The sequence below is a fragment of the Vigna umbellata genome, chromosome 2, assembly GCF_029865625.1.
Source record: "Vigna umbellata cultivar VRB3 chromosome 2, Vumbellata_1.0, whole genome shotgun sequence".
NCBI classification, from domain to species: Eukaryota; Viridiplantae; Streptophyta; class Magnoliopsida; order Fabales; family Fabaceae; genus Vigna; species Vigna umbellata.
This window is the reverse complement of record NC_142166.1, coordinates 14,607,349-14,617,287: the sequence shown is the minus strand read 5'-3', so window position 1 is coordinate 14,617,287 and position 9,939 is coordinate 14,607,349.

The following is a 9,939-nucleotide window of genomic DNA, read 5'->3' as shown; positions in this document are numbered from 1 at the left end:
GCAACACCCGGTGTTGTTTCATCCACCACCCCAAGTGCTTCTGCACCTCACCACTATTTTTTTTTATTCCAAAAATATTCTACATCTCTTCATTATTTTCTTTTATTCCAAAAATAACTTACACCTTCTTACTATTCTCAACAATCTTTCTCTTTCTCTCTGCATTAATGGAGCATTCATATGACTTAGATTTAAACTTGTGATATGTTGCAAAATATAAAATTCAGAGGAAACTTCAATATTAGTGTTTCTACCACTTCCATTTTATAAACTTAAAAGTTAGATACAAATACAAAATAATAAACATAATAATATTAATAGTAAATAATATATTATTATTATTATTATTATATACTAACTTTATAATGACGAAAGAACTAAATAAATTCCAAATCTTTAACAAATAACTTTTCTTTTATATTTTAAGTATTTAATAATATTTTTATATTATTTATTTAATAAATTAAATACTTTATTCAAGTTATTTCAGTCAAACATGTCGGTAAGTTAAAACATAATATAATGTTAAAAAGTATAGATATTAAATGTAAAAAAACACACATATATATAAACATTTTTCTAGAAATTTAGAACAAAATTTTACCATTTATTAAGTAATTTGAAGAAAAAAAATATATTGAACAGTGAAAATAAGATTGAATCAAACTTATTTAAAGGAAAGTGTAAATAAAATTTTGTAATATATCACAAGTTTAAATCTGAGCCATGTGAATGCTCCATTAATCTGGAAAAAGAAAGAAAAAGATTATTAAATATAGTGAGAAGGTGTAGGGTATTTTTGGAATAAAAGAAAATAATTGGGAAGAGTAGAGTATTTTTGGAATAAAAGAAAGTAATAGAGAGGTGCAGGAGCACTTAGAGTGAAGGAGGGAGCAACACCCACCACATTTTAGCCATGCACTTCCATTATTTATTAATCCATTACACTCCACATTTTACTCACAAACCCACATTGTTTTATTTTACATTTATTTCACTTTTCATAACACTACACTTTTTCACATGCACCATTGTTCTAAAAATATTAAAATATATAAGAAAATTAAGAAATGAAAAAAAAAACTAGTTTCTTTTTTAATTTGGTGTCTGTCAAGTTAATTGTCTCGTCTGACATACCTTTTCAGGTAATTAAAAAATATAAAAAATTTAAAAAAGAAAATATTAAATTAATACTCAAATAGGCTTTTAAGAATTATGTTTCTCAAAATCATTTACAAATAGTTTTCTCTTTGTGAATGGAAATACATAAAAAAACGAGGATTAATTGGATCGAAAAATTCCAAATGATATTTTTATTATTTTTCAATATTCTTTTTGTTTTTGAGAAAGATAAATATTTTGAAAAATCATATCTTTTTTTTCACATTTAATTAAAGGTATCATCTTATGATAGATATTGTAGAATGTTATACTTTCTATACTTTCTTTATGGTAACTGATATCTAAATTCAAAATCCGATTTCATAGATCACACTTTATTTTTAGGTGTTTTTCATAATTTTTCAAAATAAACTACGGTGACAACTCTAGGAATAATAGTTTATGTTTTTTTATTTTCAATTTTTGTTGCTAAATTTAAACAAAGAATAATATACAGAAAGCTTTGGCAGATCCTAGATGGATCAGAGCAATGATTGATGAGATGACAACTTAAAAAAAACAACACTTGAGATCTTGTGTTCTTACCAAGAGGAAAGAAAACTATGGGTTGCAAATGGATATTTACAATTAAGCATAAAGCTGATGGAACTATTGAGAGGTATAAAGCATGACTTATGGCTAAAGGTTACACTCAATCTTATGGTGTAGATTACTAAAAGACGTTCGCACTAATAGCCAAACTCAACACTGTAAGAATACTTTTATCACTAGCAGCAAACCAAGATTGACCTCTTCTACAATTTGACATGAAAAATGCTTTCCTACATGGAGAAATTTCAGAAAAAAATTAGTGATCTAGAAGGGAAGCTAATCATTTTGAATAGATAAAATGAAAATCTTATTTTGAAAAATGAAAAGCTTGTGGAAAATACAACTATTGTTGAAGATGTTATACCGTCGAGCTTTTTAAACATTTTCTTAGATGATGTCAGTTCATTTTTTGTTTGTTTTGTCATTTATTGAAAAGCTTTTGATAACCTTGTGGAATTTGACAATAACTCATTGTATGCTTGAACAACAAAGAGTAAGTCAGAGAAGTCTATCTCTTCGTCAGAGTCGTTTGACAAGTTTTCGACGTTGTTTGCCATGAGGCAAAAGATTGGTTTCCTCTTCTTGTTCTTCTTCAGACTCCAAGGAATCCAAGTCTTTCCAAGTACTCATGAGTACATTTTTCTTATCCTTTCTGGAAAAGACAATATTTTTCTCGGATTTGTCTAGGTTAGGACATTTAGATTTAAAGTTTCCTAGCTTCTCGCACTCGTAGCAAATGATAGGTCCTTCCTTTCGTTTATACTTTTGGTCATTCCTGGAGGTAGATCAAAAGCCTCTAACTTTGAATGGTGTGCTCTTTTTTCATCTCCACATAGAGTGGATATTTCTCGAGATGAATGATAATTCATCTTCTTCTTCTTAGTCTCCTATAGAGTCTTCTTCAGCATTTGACTCTTTAGTGGTTTCCTCAACCTTAAAGGCTTTTGAAGGTGTTCTTCTAGTTGGCTTCTGAGCTTTAAAATCAATACTCTTTTCTTTTCTCAACACTCTATCGTGTTGAAGCTCCAACTTATGGACTTTTAGAATTCCAACAAGTTCTTTTAAGCTTATACCATCAAGATTCTTTGAGGTTCTTAGAGTAGTAACTTATGGTCTCCATTGCTTGGGAAGATTGTTAAGAATTTTGTCAATATTATCAAAATTTTCATAAACCTTACCTAACGATCTTAATTCGTTTAAGATCATTTGAAACCTGATGAACATACCTTTGATATTTCCCTTATCCACTGTATAGAATAACTCATACTATCTTGTTAGTAATATCATTTATTTCTTTTTACTTCACTTGACCCCTCATAGGTGACGATCAAAGTGTCCCACATTTTCTTGGCTCCTTTGAAGGCATGGACCTTTTCTGTATTCCTCTTATGAAAGAACGCACATTAGTGAATTTCTAGCTTTAGAGTTTAATAAATACCTTTGCTTTTGGTCGTCTGACCAATTACTTATAGGCAGTGCTTCACCCTTCTTGTCAAGGGGTATATAGATCCCATTTGAACCACGTCCCACAGATCTATGTGGCACGACTCAAAGAAAGCAATCATCCATTGGTTCAAATAGTCGAAATTATCCCCCTTAAACAAGGGAGGGCGATTAACTACATATCCTCAATTTTTCATAGCTATGTGGATCTTATGATTTGTAAGGTTTACATGGTCTATAATAGTTGTTAGACGCTAGTGTGTTTAAAAGAGCGTTTAGAAAAACATTTATAAGACAAAACAGTAACACACATACTTTTATACTGGTTCACTCCAACCTGAGCTATGTCCAATTCTCTCTTAAGATCTTGACTTTTTGAAACTTTGTAATGTCTTGCCTTTGATTGATTTTTTTGTTTTGTTTTGTCTTATCATTTTATTTTTTGCAGAGTCAATTTGTTTTCTTTGAAATCATCAAATTCATGTATGTCTTACATTTTTTTTAAACATCGAATGTAATAAATTATGAAGTCAGATATTTAAAAAGTGATTATGTTCTTGACATTTTCTTTTGAAACACTGGTGTATGGATGCTTGAATTAACAGGAGAGTCAAAAGTAGTAAATATTTAAAAGGATTTAAATGAGACTAGGATGGCCATGTTGATGTATCATTCCTCATATAGCCTTCAAAGGAGATGTAATATGTGAATATCAATGTGAAATACGACATACAAAAAAGATATTGGTGTTTAGGAAGATGAGTATGGGGATATGGATCCATGAATGTCAAAGTTGCCCTAGTTTTTAGGCATGAGTTTCTTTCAAGATAGGGAACGGGTATGAAAATGATTTATTATGCAGACTTTTACTGGGCTTGTAACATGGCTAGGGCTTTAAAGGTATCAAAGAAGGATATAAAGGCCCAAATGAAACTTTGTGGCTTATTTGAAACATGAGTTACCATATAGGCATAAGTTATTCGTCAAAACTTTTTGAAAACCTTTTTTTTTTAAATTCATTTTTCGTTTGTCATAACTTCATTATTTTTTTTCTTGATGCATTCTTTTTCTTTGATCACTCAGTTTTTTTTATGCATCTTAAGTTGAATTCTAATATGATGACAACTTTTGCTTAGAAAAAATGTTTTAAAAAAGAATTTATTTATTTTGGCTAAAATGGGGTAACATTGGATATTTTTTACACTTTTTAGTTAAAGAAAGACGACCACACACATTTCAAATTTTGGTTATTTTTATCTTCAAGAGATTAACTTTATGACAATACTAAATGACCTCAACACGAGTTTTTTTTTTTAACTTTTGAAAATCATTTTGACATATTCAAGGATCTCCTAACTAGCACAAACGAGGATAACTTTGGCAAGGCAAAACTGTCCTAATATAATTATTTGTGTTTATTGCAGTGGGTAGTTTTATTAGGACCAATCTATATATTTAGGGAAGGTTGGATGATGAGTGTTTTCAAGCAATGTGCACACACATATCTCAATAGAAAATGCCATCAGTTATTTAAAATATTTGACCACAAAAAGGTATAACAATAATTTACTCAAAATGTAATGATTTCCTTTTCTATGTTTTTTTAAATGAAAATGATAAAACTTGTTGATAAATCTTTTTTCCTTGTATTTTTCTCTTATTCCATTCCATTGTTTTTTCGAGAAATTGAGTTTGAAGAAAACTATGTATGACAATCAGACTTAATGAACTTAGAAATTGTTCTTGTTATTTTCACAGTGAATGAAAATCTTCAAAAATTAAGTTTTTCATTTTCATTTTTTTTGTTTTGGAATTTTTGAATTTTTTATTTTAAAATGATCGATTTTTTTTAAAAAAAATTCAAGACTAGTTTCACTTGGGTTTAACCTAAGGTAATGTTAGGGAAACAAATATTTTTTTTTGTTGGCCACTTGACTGTAAAAATGTAAAGCAATATTGTAAGGTAAGTGTATTTTTTATTTTTGTTATGTACCTGTTTGAAAATTCATATCGATTAATTTTCATTTTTGTTATATTAGTTCATGAAAAACAAAAGATTAAAATTTCTTGGTCTAATCAATTCATTTAAAAAAGTTCATCTTATCATTCATTTTGAAATATTATTTGAATAATAAACATGAAATCACTCAAGGTCCTTAAGAGGATTTAGAGTATGGATGACAAACAAACACAATTGCCCCAATTTGGATGTCAAAACGAAGGCATGAATGATGGCCGCAGAAGATTGGTCGAGATCTAAATTCAAAGTGGAGTCTATGGTAGGAAACAAAGATGAAATCCATGAAGAAAGAAAAGGGTGCCCCTTGTCTAGCATTGCCTCAACCACCTTTTTTAATATATATTTTTTATTTTATTTTTTGTTTGGACAAACTTGTTTACTTGTCAAAACATTTTCCTCTAAATTACAACTTTTGAAATATAACAATCAAACTTTGATTTATGTGGACTTGTTTAAACTTATGTCATAGTATAAAAAAATGGATAATAAGGACTTGAAAATGATGTGATGGTTATCTATAACAAAGGTCTACCAATAATATTACATTCAATATATGTTTGATTTCTCTTCGTTCACCTTATTTTCTTTTTTCATTTTTCATTTTTTTCTCTCAAAAACATTTCTTTCTTTTTCATACCAAAAAAATATTTTATTGATAAACTTGACTTGTTCAAGGGAATTTGAAAGAATTTTTTTATTATTTATTTTTAAGACTCAAAATAAGTTATAAATAATGATAATTTTTTGATGAAGAAACATGTCAACATATTAAATCATGATCGTTTTAATTTTTCAAACTCTTAACTTAGAGGAAAAACAAAGTTCAAATACAACAAGTTGCCCCTGGTTTTTGTTTTTTTATTCATTTTCATTTTTTCTATATGCTAAAAAGGATTGTTTGTGCTCATTTTAAGATAGTGCTCCTTGTAAGTTGATTCTTTATAAATAAAATGGATGATGAAAAGTGATGAAGAAGGAATTTATTTTAGCGATTTCATGCCATAAATGCTTCAAATTAATGATAAAGGTTTTATTAATTTATTCTATTAATTCATTTGACCAAATTAGAGGTGGGCAAACTGCACCACAGTTCACTACACTATGGAAGTTTATAGTTAACTATAAACCAGTTCAGGAAAACTGCACTGAACTAAAATATGGTTCAGAGTAACTGAACTGAACTATTTTTTAGTTCAATTACACTACAGTTCAGTTCAATAAATTGTTTTTTAATTCACAGTTTAGTTAACTATTTATAACATTGTTCCAAATGGCACTACTCCAGACCATTTTTGTCCCTAAATACAAAGAAAATGGCAGAAACTATTCCAGGGAACATGATTGCAGTTTTGAGGGCAATAGTGAGTTTCAAGCTTCCTTCATAATACAAAGAAAATGGCAGAAGCTATTCCATAAGTATACTACACTTAAAATTGGTTGAGACATAATATACTAACTGATTTCAAGCTCCCTTCAAGCTAAAACATACAGTGGAGTACAAATCCTGAAATTCACTAACTGATTTCACAGGAACCTACAGATGAAAACATGACACAAAGTCTCGTATAACTTGTTGAGCACCTTCGGAAGCAATGTTCGAATGGAAAAGGTGTTCCAATTGGAAATCTGGCATTCGCGAGGATGCTGAACCTGGTATTGAACACAGTGTTTTTATAGGATTTGGTAGATCCGGAGTTCGAGAGTGCAGGGGAGTTTAAGGAGCTGGTGTGGAGGATCATGGAGGACGCAGGAAGGGTTAACCTCTCAGACTACTTTCCTTTGTTGAAGCTGTTTGATTTGTAGGGCGTCAAGGGACATGTGGCAGTTTCATACGTCAGGTTGCATGATATTTTCGACCGCATGATTCGGAAACGTGTCACGAAGGGGGATTTCTTGGATGTGTTGGCAGGGAGGAAGAGGGCAGCGATGGCAGCAGAAAATCTTTGACCGTGAAAGAAAAGAAATCTGATGGAGAAAGACATACAATTCACATAGTTAACCCAGTTAACTGCACTAAAATTATTAAAGTTCAGTTTGTTTAACTTGAACTATAAAACAAGTTAATTAGTTTTTAGTAAAAACTAGTTCAGTTTTATTAAGTATAATATAGTACAGTTAACTGTAATTTAGTTCAGTTTAGTAAATTATGCCCAGCCCTAGACTAAATAGTGTTTATTTTGCCTTATTTATTTACTTTTCATTTGTTTTCATAAAAATAATTCCATGGACAAATATGAATTCATTAAAGCATGACATTCTCTTTTTGTTTTTTTAAATTTCATGACACATTTATTATTATGTACAAAGAAAAAGTGAAGAGAAAATGATAAAAATGTTGTTAATGCATATGAGGCATGAAGATGCATGTGCCAAATAATGTTGATGAGAGTTAAAGGACCACACGTTTTGCTCCCTTCGTGCTTTAAGGTAGGTTCAATGCTTTTTAATGTCTCGGCATTGTATATGTAACCTCACAGGGATGACTTCCTAAACCCAATAAAATCAAGGCCACCAAATCTATGGTCCTTTTCAAAGCACTTTCCACAACAGTTGAGGCACAACTAGATATGAAATTGGAGTGAAGAGAACAAACTCTTATAGGGATTCTCACGATAGTCAAACAAGATGTAGTCCCAAGTGACACCGCTACACAACACCTTTAATTCTATGTTACACTCAGACTCGTGTATAGGGTCTCACTCATGATATGAATCGTAAATTATTCCAATAATAAAAAATGAGAATATAGATAAATTATCAAAATGAATAAGAGTCAATCATATAGACAAATAAAGGGAAAAGGAAAATGTAAAGAGAAACCACATCAATTTGCACATTTAATCAACTAGGGCCTGATTCTCTAGCGTCCCTAGTGAAGTCGTCATCTGTTGCAACTGGGATGACGACATGACGGCGAATCGAAAATAAACAAAGGTTTTGGGAGTCGCCACCATAATTTATTCTGGAAAAACTATGAAAAACCATAAAGTAAGACATGGTTTACGAAAATTATATTTTGGGTTCGGGAATTGGTTACACATAAGGAAGGTATTAACACTCTACCACACATGCCGAAAAGCAGTACTTGTAATTAATTGTACAAAGTTGATGTGGTTTTCATAAATATTTAATTTTCCCCAAAATAGTACTATAAAAAAACAAAAATATTTTTTTTTTGTTTTATGGGCCCGAAGGGGTTGACCTTGCTCCTACGTATTCTCATTCAAATTGAGAAATCAGAATTGTGTAGTTTTTTTTAAGAAAATTTGTTTCCCAATGTTGATATTTTGGTTTTAAAGATTTTGTAATCTTTTTGGTATTTTAGAAATGGTGGGAAGAAGGAAAGAAAGAAGTATTAGGCTAACATAAACAATCACACGAATACTTCTTTTTTAAAACAATATTTAATTATCTAGAAAAAGAATTAAGCACTAGGATGATGTGGACAATCACACGAGTGCTCATACCTTTATAAATGGGAAGACATCTTTATCTTTTATTTTATGATTTATTATTTTTTAAAATAAGAAAATAGGTAATAAGAAAATATTCTTTACTTTTTAGAATTGTTTATTTAATATTTTTTAAGAAAATTTGAAAATAGATATCACATGATGCAAAGGATCAAAGGAATACCAAACAAAATGAGGGAAAACCTTCTTTTTATGATTTAAAACAAGATATTTGTGAGTAGTAAAAATAATGTCCTTAGAAGAAAATGCCAAAGTTATGTGTAAAAGAAAAACACGTGCAATATAATATAATACCCAAATCAAAAGAAAAAAGTGGAGGTGACATACCTTCCTAACTTTTGGTACTCTAACTAATTCTTCCTTAGTAATTACCGTTGATAGAGCCTATTTTACGTGAGAAGTTATTCTCCTCTATACTTCCCTCCCATCTTTCTATGGTTCTTAAGTTCTATTATTTTTGTGTGCCTCTCTAAATTTTTTTTGTTCCCTTTTTTCTATAATAGGGTGCATATTTATATACACATATTGCAATATTGTGGTAATTTTGCTTTAATTGTGAATTAATTGGCAATGAACAAAATAGGAAAACAAATGATATTGGTTGCAATATATTTCAAAAAATCAAATCATGTAATATATCAGACATTAATTATAATTATTGTTAGAAACATTGTCAATTTTTAGGATCATATATTTGTCATTTAAAAAGAAACTAATGCACCAAATTATAGTATAATACCAAGATATTATTTCTAATTATCGATCAGAAATATTGCTTATAATCATTGGCATAATATTGATTCAAATTATTATCATATTAAAAACATACCTTTATATAGAAGTCAATATTTAAAAAATATTTTTCGTGTTTTGTAAAGGGTAAAAAGCAAAGAGGGGTTGAAGATATGTATAAAACTCTTGGACTCTTAGACTAAATTAAAGTTTGAAAATTATATATATATATATATATATATACACACACACATATTTCGTTTTGGAAATTTATTTTAATTTTTTCCTTCCTTTTTTTACATATAATTAGTTATTATTCTTTTATTCGTTTTTTTTGTTTTCTTTTATTTTTTTATTTACTTATCCGGACGAAATTGAGTGTTAACACTCTACACTCTATCAAAACTATATATAGAACATAACATATCAGGATAAATGATAGTCATCCCATTAAGCAAATACTAGCTCAAAAATTTGCATTAAACGATATAAAATTCCTGATAGAATATTTGTACCCCATAACATCTGAACGAAATAACTCATGTATGATCTAGCATC